Below are 17,312 nucleotides of genomic sequence, written 5' to 3' on the forward strand. Positions count from 1 at the left end.
TCCAGCATGGTGACCCCCACCCTTTCCAAGAGCAGGCACATACATAGTCTCAAAAACATTATCTACAAGAATTAAAGATACACATAATTTCTTCTGACCATAATCCAATCACATTACAACTGAAAGGAAAAAGAAATGAAATGAACTGGAGGTTAGATGAAACACTATTCTGGAGTGAAAACATAGTGGGAAAAACTAGCAAAATGCTTAAAGAATACTTTGAAGATAATTTGAACAACTGAATAGAAATTAAAATAATGTGAGATGCAAGCAAAACAGTACTGAGGGACATCTTTATTCAACAGAAAGTAGAAATAAAAAGACAAAGAAAGAACTTCAGTAGATCACAAAAGATATACAAAAGCAAGCAGAATTGAAAAAATCCAAACAATCCAAAAATTGCATAAAAAATAAAAATCCTAGAGACACAAATTTCAATGTTAACAACTTCAGAAGTAGATAAGAAACTGAAAATAATGAATTTGAGAACTTCTGAAACAGCTAACAAAATAGGCAAATGGTTAGGAAAAGAAGGAAAATTAATTAATTACAGCAATAAAGGATAAAGAGAATTTGGTTACAGACAATAAAACAATATAGAAGACATGTTGTCAAAGGCTTTCATGGCTGGAATCACTAAGCTGCTGTGCTATCTTAACATCCAGTAAAAAAAAAAAAAGCACTGGGAAAGCTTTGAGCTTCCTGCAGTGGCCAAGCCAAAGGGAAGTCATTGGTTGAGGTGTTAGGCCTCACATGCCTAATAGCTCAGTTGACATGTGACAAAGGTGTAATCTGGGTGTTGGCCCTCAAGCACCACATCTTATGTCAAAGAATACAAGAACTATGGAAATGGCAGTTGTAGAGATCATCACTCCCTTCTTCCTGAAAGAATGTTTCCTTGGCCACTGCTGCTGCCACCGCCACGACGATCACCACTCCCACTGTCACCACTACTGCCACTCTGCTTTCCAGATGGAAACCTGTGGAGAGAAAGAGCAGAATTAGTTCATTGTGGAAAAATGCTGGAGTACTATTTCCATTCATTGAGTAATGATCCAGTAGTATTCAAGGATAAACAAGATGAAAGCAGTTAATTAGCTGGTTGTGTGTACATCCAGAAAAGAACAACAGCAGCTAGGCCAAGCAGCACAGAAAGACTGCAGCCTCACCCAGCCTTCCTCCCATCCTTGATAGAAAACCAAGTGTAGTGTGTAGTGTGTGTGTGTGTGTGTGTGTGTGTGTGTGTGTCTGTGGGTAGAGCCAGAAACCAATTGTGACAGCCCCATGGTTGCCATGGTGGCCATGAAGTCCTGAGCTGCTCCTGACAGGGTGGCCTCTGCATGGATGTTGAAGTCCCCCAGCATTAAAAGCTATTGGGCTTCCAACACCAGGCCCAAGAACACCCCGGCTAGCTCAGGTAGGGAGACGGTAGTTCAGCAGGGTGTTCAGTACACTAGAAGCATCCTTATTTTGTTCCAGTCACCTACCCTCAGATAGACACACTCAAATGAGATTGACTGTGGGGTGGGACGCCTGGTCAGGAAAATGGATTCCTGGTAGACCACTTCGAGCCCACTTCCCCGCCCTCCAGATCTAGGTTGATGCTGCACAGAGTAACCTGGTAGGCAGAGCTGGTAGAGATTAACACCCTCAGCCTCATCCAACCAGGTCTCAGTTATGCATGTCAGGTCTGCAACCTCATCCAGAATTAGATCTTTATTTTTGCCATTATCAGACCTGCTGTTCAATAACAACACCCTGGAGTGACTGCCATCTTGGTTGCCCAAGTTTACCGCATCAGGAGACTGTTTGGGAACTGTAAGAGCTCTCCTATATTTCCTTGACTGATGTAGTTGTTTTGGTCTTCCTTTCCCGTATCTCCTCCCATAATTACTTCTATGGGGACCCCTTGGTCATCAGAACTCCTCCCTCCCTCTACGTGACATCTCCCCACCCTCAGCCAACAGTAACTGTTTGACTCAAGAACTTATTCTAAATGACTATCTCTCCCTCCCACTCTCTTTCCTACCCCTCCCTCCAGCCTTAAGATTCAGATAAGTGGTACTTTAAGCTTCTTCTTTTTTAATATATTTTTTTATTAATTTATCAATCCAAATGTACAAGCTCACATTTTCCTCATTCTACAATATCTCTTACACATCACGTTGCATACAATCCAACAACAACAACAAAAATCAAGAACATCCCCAAGCATATTTCCCATCAGTCTTTTAACTTTTCCATTACAACTTCACTATACATCTCTCCACTACACCCCCATCATCTACCTATACATGCTTTATTTTCAATATTATTATTATTAATTTATAATTCAAAATGTATAAGTACACATTCTTTCCTCATTTTACAGTATCCCAGACATATCACATTGTATGCAATCCAACAATAAAGAAAAATCAGAATCAAAACATCTTTATGCATATTTCTTATCAGTTTTAGACTTTTCCATTACAACTTTACTACATATCTCTCTACTACACCTTTTTATCTACTTATACATGTTTTATTTATTTATTATTATTGTTATAATTGTTATACCTTTTCCCCCTCTTCCCTTCCCCTTATTTTGTGCCACCTTCACCAGGACCAACCACCTCATATTGTTTCACAAGTCCAAAATTTCATTGTCTGTGTTGCTGGCTTATACCCCTTTCCCTCATTAAAAATATACTCAATAAATTTTCTCCATATTTTCCAAAAAATCTGTTTGTTTCGATATTCCCTTTTTAATTTTAATACTGCAAGTCAGCTTATCATTGATTGCTATGTTCCAAACTTCCCTGTACCATTCTTCTAATTGGATTTCCTTTTTTTCTTTCCAGTTTTTTGCTATTAGCAATTTTGCTGCAGTTATCAAATTAGAAACCAATTCTTTCTCCTCTTGTGAGAGGATATTATCATGCATAAGTAATAATGCTGATTTAGGTGTATTTGTTATCTCTATTTTTATTATTGCTCTTATTTCTTTAAATATCATTTCCCAAAATTTTTATATAATTTTACATGACCACCACATATGAAGATATGACCCTATTTCCTGACAGCCTCTCCAGCACTGATTTGTGTATTTTTTATCTATCTGATTTAATCTGATGGGAGTTAGGTACCACCTCCATACCATTTTGTAATAATTTTCATTAATTCTTATAGACATATTTTTAATAATCTCATACTCCATATCCTTCCCCATTCTTGATTATTCAATTTTCCCCCAAATCTACTTCCCATATTTCCTTCAAATGAACTTGTTTCTGTTCGTCCGTTAGTAATAGTTTATAAATATTGCTTACTGTACCTTTTAATTTCACATTCTCTTCTTTAGTCTCCCTTTGAATTATCATCTTTTCTATTTTTGTATATTCCCTACCCCCATTATACTTTTTCCTTAAATCATTTGACCATTTCCCCAATTGTAAATACTTGTACCACTCAAAGTCTCTTCCTCTTAGTTCATTTTTAATCCTTTCCATATTTACCATCTTCAAATCCCAATCTTTTACTTTCATTATACCTCTTTCATTAAATTCTGCTTCTAGTTGCTTTTTCAAATTTACTGGGAAGTTTTCTGTCATTAGAACTGGCATGATAGGGGAAATACCTGGCATTAGAGTTTTTTTGTATCTTCCCCAAATCTCCAAGATATTTTTTAGAAAGGGGTTGTTTAAATTACTATACCATTTCTTTTTATCCTTTTCTCTATTGTTCCTGTAAAAAATATATTCTAGTTTCAATTCTAATTTTTTATCGTCTTCTTCTAGCCACTCCAAGCTCTTTTGTTTAGCTAGGCAGTCTACTATATATCTTATTTGATTGGAGTGATAATACAGTTTAAGATTTGGAAGTCCAAGACTTCCTTCTTTCTGTGGTCTATACCATAAGCTTTTATTTATTCTAGCTTTTTTATTCCCATTACAGTATAAATTTAACATACTTTGCCAATTTTGTATTTCTTGATCTGAAATTTCTACAGGTAGCATTCTAAATAAAAAATTTAATTTGGGTAATATCTTCATTTTGACTAATGATATCCTACCAAACCATGATAATTTGAGTTTATTATACTCCACCAGTGTCTTATTAATTTCCTTTCTTAATTTGGTTAAATTGTGTATTTCCAATTTTTTTTAATTCTTTAGTTATATTTATCCCTAAATATTTAATTGTTTCTTTAATTTTGATTTTGATTTTGATTTTTTTTATCTCTTCTTCTTGATAGTTAAATATCATCATTTCTGATTTGTTCCAATTAATTTGTAAACCTGTTATTAATCCAAATTCTGTTAAATGAGCCTCTATTTTCTCCCATTGTTTTATTGGCTGTTCCATTGATAAAAGGGTATCGTCTGCAAACAAATTTATTTTATATTTCTCTTTTAGTCCTATTCCTTTTATACTACTCTCTTCTCTTATTACATTAGCCAATAGTTCCATTACAATTGCAAATAAAATTGGGGAAAGGGGACATCCCTGCCTTGTGCCTCGTGTTATATTTATTTTCCCTGTTAAACCATCATTCACCATAACTTGGGCATAATTTTTTGAATATAATTTATCAATTAAGTTTCTAAATTTTTCTCCAAATCCAAATTTGTCTAGTATCATTTTCATTGTCTACCAGGAGACACTATCAAATGCCTTATAAATATCCAAAGCTATTACTCCAGCCACCAAATTCCTTTTTTTAATACTATGAATTACATTTAATACCCTACCCATTATATTTGTCATTTGCCTTCCGCCTATAAATCCACATTGATCCTCCTTGATATATTTATATATAAATTTATTCATCCTTTTAGCCATTATGGCACTTAATATTTTTGCATCTTGATTTATTAACGAGATGGGTCTGTACGATCCTGGATCTGTAGGGTCTTTATTCGGTTTTAGAATTAAAATGATTAACGATTGTTCCCATGATGGTGGAATTTTTTATCCCTTTATTATTCTATTAAATAAATCTTTTAACTTAGGTATCAATAATATTTTATATATATTGTAATATTCTGGTCCTAGCCCATCCAATCCTGGGGTCTTTCCAGGTTTTAAATTATCTATAATTTCCTCAATCTCTTTCTCTGATATTGCTTGTTCCATCATTAATGTATCTGTTTCTTCAATCTTTATTTTCCAGTGTTTATGTATATACTCTTTAACTTTTTCTCTAGGTCCTTCCTTTGCTGTATATAGATCCTGGTAAAATTCCTGAAAAATTAATATTTTATCCTCCATTCCTGTGCATTGTTTTCCATCCTTATCTTAAATTACAGTTATTAAATTTTTTTGTTTCCTAGTTTGTGTTGCGTTAGCTAATAATTTAGAGTTTCTATTATTATACTCAAAACACTCTCTATTTAAATAAATCAAATCTCTCTGTGCCTTTTCAATCCCTCTTTTTTCAAGTTCTTTCTTTTTTGCAATTAATTTTGCATAACTCATTCTATCTTGTTCTATCGTATATCTCCTCTCTAGTTCCTTAATTTCCATCTCTATTTTTTTTCTTCTGCCTCCTGTTGCTTTTTTAAAGTATTATATTCTTTAATAAAGAGTCCCCTAGCCACTGCCTTCATTGTGTCCCACACTATTGTAACAGGACATTGATTATTATCATTTATCTCCCAAATTTCCTTTAATTCTTTTATTATTTTTTCTGTTATTTTTTTATCTTCTAATACTCTGTTATTGATTCTCCATCTTTTAGCTAATCTATAATTTTTAAATTTGTATTATAATGCTAATTGGTGCATGGTCAGAGGTTTTTATAATTTCTATTTCTGCATCTTGAGTTTTAGAAATTAGGTCTTTTGAAACAAAAAAGTAATCTATTCTTGAGTAGTTTTTATGCACTGAGGAATGGAAGGTAAATCTTCTCTCATTACCCTTTATCATTCTCCATACATCTATCAATTCTTCCCTCGTTATTACCTTATTAAGTTCTGTTATATTCCTTTCCCCCTTTTCTTCTTTTGTGGGGTGAGACTTATCTAGTTTTCTATCCATAATTCCATTGACGTCCCCTCCTGTTATTACATATCCCTTTTTGATTTCTTCTAATTCTTTAAAAATTAGTTCATAAAATTCCTTCTGTTTTCTATTTGGTGCATAAACATTAACCAAAGTATAATCCTCCCCTCCCATAGACCCCTGGATCATCACATATCTTCCCAATTCATCTTTTTTTGTTTGTACCATGCTAAATCCACTACTATTCTTAATTATAATTGCTACCCCTTTCGCTTTCGAAGTACCCATAGCTTTTTCATATATTATAGTCCCTTTTAATTTCAATTCATTTAAACCTTCTCTTGACTGGTGTGTTTCTTGCAAAAACAAAATGTCCCCTTTGGCTTTCAGAATCTCCTTGGAAATCCTCCTCCTCTTATGGCATGATCGTAGACCTCGACAGTTCCAAGATATCAGCTTAACTCGATCCAGCATCTATTTGCATTTTTCTATTTCTTGGTTGGTCCCTGAAAAGAAAGTCACCCCAATGTGTTATCTTCCCCCCCTCCCCCCCTTTCTTCCCACTCCTTCCCCAAAGGGCCTCCCCCTCCCTTCTTCCCCAAGTATCCCCCCTCCCACCGAGCCCTGTGGCTTTTTGTCCAGGGCATGGCTTAATCATAGCCTTTCGGTGGGGGAGGGGCGGATCCATTTTCCTCCTGACCAGCAGCTTCTAATCCCCTCCAACACCTCTGGAGATAATAGTTATTTGTATAAATCTTTAAAATGCTCTGTGCTAAGGGTTGGGGAGCTACCTGGATGAACAGATCTTAAGTATAAGGTCTACGGGAAGCAAGCAGGTCACATGGTGGGTTAAAGTCATTGAGGCAGATCACCAATTACAGCACAACAGCGTTTTGTGATTGTCTGAATCGAGTAGCAGCAACACAGCACAACATAGCTATAGCAGCATCACAATTCTCTCCACCGAATAACAGGTCAATTTTGGAGCCCTCCCCCCCCCCCCCCCGCAATAATCTTAAAGGCTTCCTGTTCAGGAATCTGTTCTGGTCAATATTGTTGGAAGCCACTGGAGGCAATGGAAGAACTCCCAACAACTTGCCACCCACATCATCTAGGGTGGGGATAGAAGGGTAAGTTTCTTTCCACTTCTTCCTTAAATGATGTGGGGAATATTCTGACTTTTTTTAAAAAAAAATCACCCTTGTGGGCCACAACAGCAGCCTTAGGAGGCTGTGTACAAACTATGTCTAGCCTTTTCCTCACCTGTTTTAATGGATAAGAATCGATGATGCAGTTGACTCCTTGAACTGAAACATACTGAATGGCCTTGCCAAGGACCATTCAAAGTCTCCTCCACTGGTAGTTTCTCCCAGACAAACCTGCATAGAAGAAAATGAGAAATCTCCTGGATTGTGGGACATTTACACTGTAGAATTACTGCAGTTTGACACTATTTTAACTTCCATGGCTCAATGCTATGGAATCCCGGAAGTTGTAGTTTAGGGAGGAACCAACACTCTTTAGCAGAGAAGGCTAAACACCTTGTAAAACTATAACTCAAAGTGGTGTCAAATTGTATTAATTCTTCAATATAGATGTGACCCAAGATAGCCAGATTCAAGTCAATATGCACTATTTTAGCAAGTCTTAGGTGATCATCTTTTCAGCAAGAAACTAATTCATATTTTGATAAGATTCCAAAAAATCATTAAAATAAATCTTTTGAAGATTAAAATAAATAAAACAAGGCTTTGTATGTTTAGTTTGGATCTTAATGGAACTCATGCAAAGATATCCTAAGAACGAATAACAGTGCCAACAGGATCAGTTCCATCAGGAGAGACCTTCTTGGGCGTCTTGTTAGTGTGATCCAAGTGGAGGCTACGAAAACAAAAGATTAGTTAGTCACTGTTCATGGAAATTACTCCTGAAAGAGGCAGACATTCAGAGTTCACAATGTGAGAATGTGACTTTATCCCTGAATCTTTGGCACTTTAAGATTTCAAAGGCTCTTTGATCGGAGCTGAGAAACAAAGTGAGAACTGGCCAATAATATTTTCTGTTGGCAATGAACATAAACCCAGATTTCTCAAACATTCTTCTAAAACCTATGGCAACAAGAAGCTTCATGTTATCCTCTTTATTCTGCTACTTGATAATCTCTATCTTCCTGCCATGCATTGCCAGGTAATCCTGCTAAGACTTACAGGAGGCTTAGAATAGAAATAGAGGTCTAGAGATAAATTTGAAATACAGGGCTTATCATAACAATACCCAAAAGCTACAAACTTAAGGGTGGTGCTATTTATTTATTTATTTATTTATTTATTACAATATTTATATCCCGCCCTTCTCACCCAACAGGGGACTCAGGGCAGCTTACAATAAAACACATATATAAAAATTGTACAAAACACTATAAATCAGTTAAAAATTATTAACTTACATCGGACATTCATAAAACACATTCTAAAATACAGATGGGCGTGTTCAAGTTTAAAAGACTGGGTCTATCAATTGAGTTCCAGTGTACATAATAATAATTAGATTGGATGTTTCCCACAACACCCCCCCCCCCAAAAAAAAGAAAACCCAAAAAAACCAAGCAGCTATGTTGAGCCACACTTTCAAACCAATTCAAACAGTTGCCATCTGAACCAAGGATAGATCTTTTGTTAAGCCAATGAGTCTTGGTTGATCATTCAAGAATAAGCCACCACAGAATACATGGCAATTTTCCTGCTGGGGATATCCAATCCTCTCAACCACCTACACACACTGCTATGGAAATAGCAGATAAGCTCAGAGGCAGGTCTAATACAGTGGGCGGGTTATCAATGTTGTTGTCATCCTGCTAACTTTACAACAGTTCACTCTATCACAATGGGCACCCCCTAGACAGCATAATTCTGAGAGCTCAACCTAACCCTAGTTGTTGTGTGAAGCATCCAATCTATGAATAGTCAAATTCACAAAGGTCAAGTCTGCAAATGGAGAGGGCCAACTGTACGCTGATCATACTTCAGGAACTGAACCAGTGCTTTGAAACAACATGGTAGAAATAGCATGTTTCTTGTTATTTATTCATTTCTCCTAATAATGAAGATATAACTACGTTTGATAGCTGTTGTAACTGATTAAGAACTAATGAGCTGGAGTGTGTTCAGTGTGAAGGTAAGCCAAAATGGCTTAGCGATCTGGGTATCTCTAGCCTTAAGAAGGGAAGGTTAAGAGAGGGTCTGGAGAACAAGCCCTATGAGGAGCGGCTTAAAGAACTGGGCATGTTTAGCCTGCAGAAGAGAAGGCTGAGAGGAGACATGATAGCCATGTACAAATACGTGAAGGGAAGTCATAGGGAGGAGGGAGCAAGCTTGTTTTCTGCTGCCCTGGAGACTAGGCCACGGAACAATGGCTTCAAACTGCAGGAAAGGAGATTCCACCTGAACATTAGGAAGAACTTCCTCACTGTGAGAGCTATTCAGCAGTGGAGCTCTCTGACCCAGACTGTGGTGGAGGCTCCTTCTTTGGAGGCTTTTAAGCAGAGGCTGGATGGTCATCTGTCGGGGATGCTTTGAATGTGATTTCCTGCTACTTGGCAGGGGGTTGGACTGGATGGCCCATGAGGTCTCTTCCAACACTACTATTCTATGATTCTATGATTCTATGGCTTGGTAGCCATTTTTCAATCTTTGAAAGGATGTCATATTAAAGAGGGAATAAGCTTGTTTTCCACTGCTCATTGGGTCTCTGCCAACATTATGATTCTGCGATATCACTTCTCTTTCAATGCAAATGTAACTTTTTAATTATTATTCTCATGATGGGGATTTGATGAAGAAAGCATAACACTGGCTAATTTTATGTCTCACACTTCTATATTCAGAGGAAGCTTTTAAAAGAAAACAACAACTAAATATTTAGGCCCCTTCCACACAGATGAACAGAAACCCACATTATCTGCTTTGAACTGAAATATATGGCAGTGTGGACTCAGATAACCCAGTTCAAAGTAGATATTGTGGGATTTTCTGCATTGATATTCTGGGTTTTATTTATTTTATTTATTTCCAACATTTATATCCCACCCTTCTCACCCGAAGGGACTCAGGGTGGCGTACACAATTGGCAACAATTTGATGCCTACACATAATTAAAACAGCAATGAAAATCCAATTAAAACAATTAAAACAATATAAAAATATAAAACATATGGTTAAAAATCCATTCATCCAAAATCCTCGTGCTGTAGCCGTAAATCAGTCCGGGTCGTCTTTATCATTTAATCTTCGAAAGCCTGGGCACATAGCTATGTTTTCAGGGCTTTTCTAAAACTCAAAAGGGTTGGGGCTTGTCGTACATATCTCGGGAGGGTGTTCCACAACCGAGGAGCCACAATCGAAAAGGCCCTGTTATATAACAGTGTGGAAGGGCCCTCAGTTACATTTCAGAAAAGAGAAATTATTCATTTTTCTCAAACCCTTTTTTTTTGGTCTTCAACTTAACCATAACTAGCAGATCTTAAAAGTAACTTCCCAAGTTCCACCAAGCTTCCAAAACTAAAAAAAATAATCTCCACACAGACTTAAATTTTGCTCATAAGGAAATATGATAGTATTGAAAAGCCAACCAACTGGTGTAACAATGTACACATGGACCACACACCTCCATCAGGTGCTTGTGCAGTATAAGTGATAAACAGCCTACATTTCAAAGGGTTTTTCCACATAATGTGGAATGCTGATTAACGCTAAGCAGTACATACAAACAGAATTCCTTTTTGCATACGCCAAATGTATAGCTGGCACCAGGCCTGTAGCGAGGGGGGGGGGGTTAGGGGTTCAACCCCCCCCCCCCCGAAATTGTTCAAGTTATTAAAAAAAATTCGTTTACTCATGAATTTTAACTGGTTAACCAAATCCCCATGCTAAGTCTATGAGATGCAAAACATTAAGAGTCCCTCCAGGCACTATCTCAAGCAGATATTGACAGGTTTGTAGCGGGGAGGGGTATGTGCTAGGGGTTCAAACCCCCCCTCCCCCGAAATTTTCAAAACCCCTCCCGAAATTTTTTTCTGGCTACGGCCCTGGCTGGCACACAGAATAAAGGCACACTGCCAGGCTTAGTTATGCTGCTGCCCCCACCTGAATTTCATATGGACACCCCTAAATGTACAGTCATCAAGTCTAAAGAAACCAAACCTTGTAAATATATATGCAAAAGTAACATCAGTTTCATAATTGTTATACAGTAGGCCCTTCAGTTGCATTAGGGTCGAAGGTGCAGAAACCTAGTGAAAATGGGGAAACTGAATTAAAAATGCATTTTAATAATAATAATAATAATAATAATAATAATAATAATTTTATTTCCTACTCTCTTCTCCTTGTGGCTTGAGACAGGTTACAAAATAGTTAAAAATACATAATCTTTGTAAACATTCTATACAATACATAGAGTAAGGTAAAGGTTTCCCCCTGATGTTAAGTCCAGTCATGTCTGTCTCTGGGGGTTGGTGCTCATCTCCATTTCTAAGCCGAAGAGCCGGCGTTGTCCGTAGACACCTCAAAAGTCATGTGGCTGGCATGACTGCATGGAGCGCCGTTACCTTCCCGCCGGAGTGGTACCTATTGATCTACTTACATTGGCATGTTTTCGAACTGCTAGGTTGGCAGGAGCTGGGACTAACAGCAGGCGCTCATTCCACTCCTGGGATTTGAACCTAGCACCTTTCGGTCCACAAGTTCAGCAGCTCAGCGCTTTAACACACTGTGCCACCATGGGCCCCATACAATACATATATTTAGATGTATTTCTATAAAATACACAGAACAAAGATTAAAACACAGGGCACGAGTTCAAAATTGATTATGTTTACCTAAAACAAGACTTCTCAAATAATCTCTAGGTCCTCCAGGACTTCTCTAGGGCCAGCCTCTGCTGAAAGCTGATCCTAGAATTGCACTGGAGGACTTCAAAGTGCCAGGAGATGTCTTCCCTTTTGGGAATCCCTAGCAACCCCAGCATGACTCTAAAGTCATCTTCTGGCATAAATTGACCATAGAGTTGTGTTTGAAGGTACACAACAGCAGCAATCCTAATTCTGTACTATTTTCTCATAGTCAGCCCCCCAACAGTCTGAGGGACCGTAAACCGGCCCTCCACTTAAAAGGTTTGAGGACCCTTGATCTAGACAATTTCATAAAATTCTTAAACAATCAAATCTACAAGAGTTAAACCCAGAATGCAGAGGACCAACTATATCTTTTTAGCATTCAGCACCCATCAGATTTCCCATTGCTCTCTTACTTTTATTCTGTCCCTTTCCAGGATAGACATTTCAGGGGCACAAGTCATATCACAAAGAATTCAACAACAACTGGTTTTACTAACCTTACAACAGCCAAATCTGGATTTTCCAAAGCCAAATACTATCACGTTAAATATAAACTCAATAATATCAGCTACTAGGTAACACGAGCTCAAAAACACCAGCTCAATAATATCGAGTTGAAGACACACTCAATACTATCAACTGGGATAAAGGCAGTGGGACCTCACTGCTCTAAGAGCCACAAGAGGAGTTGCTCCACTCAAGAGTTGACTGGAAGCAACTGCCAGGGTTCTAGTCAGTTGAGGCAACATATAGCTTGGAACACAGTGATGTCAACAATGAATATTCTAGAGTCATGGCTGATGCAGTTACAGATGCTCAGCACAGACATTACAGGTTGAATATCCTGCAATAAGTCTATCTGGATGTCAGATTTTTAAAAATTTCGGAATGACTGCATATACATGATAACATATCTTGGAGGTGGGAACCATGTCTAAACACAAAATTCCTTTATGTTTCACATGTACCTTATATAGCCTTAAAGGTAATTTTATACACAATATACTTAATAATTTTGATTGTGAAACAAAGTTTGTGTATATGGAAGCATTGGAAAGCATAGGTGTCACTGTCTCAGCCACCTATATGGGCAATTTTGGATTTTTTGAGTATTTTGGATTTGGGAATTCTGGATAAGAGGTCCACCCATACTGTATGGGCCATAGTTATTATCATTTCTCCCACAAGGATAGTAAAACATCAAAACATCTGGGCGTCCCCTGGGCAATATCCTTGCAGACAGCCAATTCTCTCACTCCAGAAGCAACTCCGGTTGCTCCTGACACGAAAAAAAAATCATTATTTCTTAATGATAGTTTTTTGGGAACAGGGCTTGGAAGGCATTAAATAGAGTACAAACACATCCTCTTTCCAAAGTGTTTTTCCAGCCACCAAGTCCCTTTCCCTCCTTGTTTTCTATCTAGTTGGAAAGCTTTTAACAGCAGCAGTATTGGGGAAGAGGGCTGGAAAAGCAGAATTTCAGTGTGGGATTGCTACAGCATGTCTGCAGTCAACAAGGCAACAAGGCTTAGGCTTGGAAGAAATAGGTTTCTGCTCTTGTTGATCCTCCTGTTAACTGGGTGCCAGTCTACAACTGACTAGGTAAACATCAAGGAACTGAATACATGACTGAACATGTGCAAACAGCAAAAGAGTGGGAAGCAGAGATGACAGTCTCACCAGCTGCCCCCAACATGTTTTCAAAAGCACAGGTCTCAAAGTTTCACTATTAAATTGGAAATCTTAACCAGGTTAGAATCTGGTGAAAGAAAGAAAGAAAGAAAGAAAGAAAGAAAGAAAGAAAGAAAGAAAGAAAGAAAGAAAGAAAGAAAGAAAGAGGGAGGGAGAAAGAAAGAATTTCAAATGTTCTCAGGAAGGCACAAGATGTTTGTGTTCACCTAAACAAGCCATCCGTTTCCAGATAAAAATCAAATGAAATAATAGGTATTATTATTGTGGTTGCATCTGCATAGGGCTTCAATGGAAGTTAAATGCCAGGAGCAACAAGATCTCACAGCATAGTTTGAGGGCTTGCAATGAAAGTAACTTGGTGAAGCCAAGCAAATTCAGATCAAGTCAGTGCCTGACTGGGAGAGCTCCTGGGAATGGTCATGTATGCTGCCTTGACTTTCATTATGGAAGAAAAGTAGAATATAAATGTAAATATAAATAAATAAATCAAGGAATTGTTTCATCGAGGCTCAGGAATTGTTCTATCACTTTACGGAGTGAGAGGGTAGCCTATGCTGAAAGGATTCTGTATTCTTTCATAAAGTATAGCTTATGAAAGCAGGAAGGGTCCTTGGCATATGCACTTGGAGTTTAGCAAAGTATGGCTCCTAGTATGTCCTGTTGCAAAACTGGGATGGTTATTTTTGATTGATTGGTTTTATCCATAATTGCTCCAAACACCACAGTTCACTATTTTTCTCCACCCAAAAAACAGAAGTTAGAGTGTTTGTCATTTATTTATTTATTTACAGCATTTATATTCCGCCTTTCTCACCCCGAAGGGGACTCAGGGCGGATCACATTACACATATAGGCAAACATTCAATGCCTTTTAACATAGAACAAAGACAAACAAACATAGGCTCCGAGCGGGCTTCGAACTCATGACCTCCTGGTCAGAGTGATTCATTGCAGTGATTGATTGCAGCTGCCCTCCAGCCTGCGCCACAGCCCGAGCCTTTTTATCATTTATCATTTTTATCATTTGCATTTATGCCATTATCTTTGTCTTTCCCTTTTAACATAAAAGCAGTAGATCTATTGACACAGCTGTCATCATGACCTGCAGAACAAGTGTCATAAAGTTTCATGCAGAAATGGTCAAAGTCAGATTACCGTATTTACTCTGTTCTAATGTTCACCTTTTTTGACTAAATTGTCTTCCCAAAATGAAGGTGTGCATTAGATTTGTGTAATATGTTAAATGTTTATGTTTGAGTTTTTTTGGATTTCAGGGTTTTGAAAATTGAGGTTCGCATTAGATTCAATGGAGCATTAGACTCAAGTAATACGGATATTTGTCTTATTATATTGTGGCTCACTATATTCTGGGGCTCTTTTACAAACACACATGCTTACTTCGATATGGAGTCACTGTTAGAGGTGTCCTCAGAAGCAATGCATTAAAAGAACAGCAAAAAATGGGTCTGAAAGAATTAAATTAAATCTCATGACAAGTTGCATATATTTCTTGATTCTTGACATTTATTTAAGAAGTTCCAATTGGATTAAGTCATAGGACTGTCAGGATTGAATATACATAGACAAGGATACACACACATGGACACACATACGGACACGCATACATACACAATTACTATTGAACAAGTGCCTCTACAGCTACAGTCTACTTTTATTTCAGAGATGTAGGAAGTAGTTGCCTACCCTACATTATATAATAATTGGACTAATTCTTTTATGGGCAGTAATATGCCTTCAGGCCATTCCCCATCCATAGTTGTAGCTCTAATTGAGTTTACTAAGGAAGTGAATTATGGAGCTGTCACTGAGAAAGCTGACATCCAAGTTTTTCAGATCAGCAAACAACTCGTCACACAAGCCATTGTATTGCTGGTGCAGAATGTAAAGAAATCGAGCTATGTGTGAGTTCATTGATCTGACTTTTCTGCTTGTCTAAAATATCAATCTTTCCCTTATATCAGTAATCCAGTTTATGTTGCGTTTTGCTCTGAAGTATATTAGACGTGCCTGCTTTTTGAGCTGGGGTGGCATATTCCTCAACAGTCTGTCCATGTGTTGCCCCACATTGTTTCTCATGTCTCATGGGAATCGAGCTGCTCAACCATCTCAGAGTCCCTTTGGGGAGATGGTGGTGAGATATAAATAAAGATTATTATAATTATCTCTGTTTGTGAACATATATTTTGCATATGTAAGCAAATGAAACACGAGAAGTCTGCTGGATTAAACCATGTGTGATATGATGGTTAGATGGGCGATGATGACCACCAAAATAACTTGTCAGTTATATTGTGATAACGCCCCCTCTCAATAATGTGGTCAACATAACCGAGGGGTACAGTCTCTCATCCAGGTGAGCAAAGTGTTATGTGTTGGGTTTAAAGTTACATTTATGGAGTCAACATCACAGAGGAGCATCACAGATCATGAGAAGTCTCTCTGTCCAGTTGCCAAAATCTCAGCAAGCTTCTGATGTCCCTTCTACACTGCCATATAAAATCTAGAGAGGTGAGGATTGTCACCTTGTCATGGTGAGGGGGCTTAGTTGTTCCAGTGAACCTGTGGGTGAAACTGTCAAAGTCATGTTCTCCCAGGGGGTCTCCCTGGGCAGTGGGACTACAGGGGAGGAACCAGACCAAGCACAATCTGAAGTCCTCAACGGCAAAGCAGGCAAATAACACAGTACATGTTACAATGGCTGTGAAGGCAGAAGAAGGCTGCAACAAATAAGAAGCCACTGGTCATCAGGTCAACCATGGCACTGGATGTGCACCTCATTCTGTGATGACTGTGTTGATCGATTGTGCACTAATCTCCACACATAAATCAAATTCATATACAGGCATCTTCCAAGAAAAACAAAACAAAACCAACAAAAGTCCCATGGCGATTAACGAGTGGTGACAGAGGCAGGACTGCGAAACCTGAAAGCCCCTAGTCACAACAGTCTTGGACAGCAATGGCTCCCAATGGCAGCCACCTCTCCACAAAAGTCAACATCAACACTGAAATACAACACAGAAAACCTGGGGACTCGTCTTCCTTTGCTGGATAACTTGCTAAAAGCTACGCCTTGAAATAGTCTTTTTCACTCCCATGCTGTGTGCTTTGTAGAAAATGGGCATTATTTTATCATGGAACAAAAAACGGTTCAGACTAAAGTCATACACATGGGCTTTGGGTCTTCAGGATTGCTCTTCTTCATAGCTTGTGGCATAGAGAGAAAAAAATCTCTGCTGTTGTTAATACTTTTGCGCTATTTTGCATTAACAAATTTTGCCATCTTAACTGAATTCTGATGTTGCTTGGATGCGTCCGGGTTTTTTTCTCTGGAATATTGGAAAGTATATATGAGGGTTTTAATTAAATTTTAAAAGGTTAGTTAATAAACTGTTTTTTTTTCTACCACACACACTCTGTGAAGTCTTGGCTCTGCCTTTTCCTCTCCTTTGCTTCAATTCCTCCATTTATAGGTTTTACCAATAGTGTAGATACCTCCCTTTGTATTACTTTTTGGGTGGAACATAAAAAAACCCTAATGCCAGCCTTAGTTGGTCTATTCCATTTGCCTGCACAGAGGTCTCTTGCTAGACTCCTCCACTTTCTGCAGTAGAGCTACAGAGACTTAGAGGCTTGGGCATTGTCTGTTAATCCTAGGCCCAAGCAATCCAAAACAGGTATCCTTAGCACCTGCATTCAACAGTATTCATATACCACCAGT

The 17,312-nt window shown here is 38.1% G+C and overlaps 1 long non-coding RNA gene across 1 annotated transcript; it reads right to left on the bottom strand.

Annotated features, from left to right (window-relative positions):
* Positions 1 to 33: 33 nt before the first annotated feature.
* On the bottom strand, positions 34 to 12,699 carry LOC134295214 (uncharacterized). Its single transcript, XR_010001755.1, has 3 exons — positions 12,376 to 12,699; positions 7,249 to 7,364; positions 34 to 980 (listed from the first exon to the last, which is right to left on the bottom strand). It is a non-coding gene; the product is annotated as an uncharacterized LOC134295214 (long non-coding RNA).
* Between the last annotated feature and the right edge of the window lie 4,613 nt (positions 12,700 to 17,312).

This window comes from Anolis carolinensis, unplaced genomic scaffold (genome assembly GCF_035594765.1).
Source record: "Anolis carolinensis isolate JA03-04 unplaced genomic scaffold, rAnoCar3.1.pri scaffold_106, whole genome shotgun sequence".
In the NCBI taxonomy this organism is placed as follows: domain Eukaryota; kingdom Metazoa; phylum Chordata; class Lepidosauria; order Squamata; family Dactyloidae; genus Anolis; species Anolis carolinensis.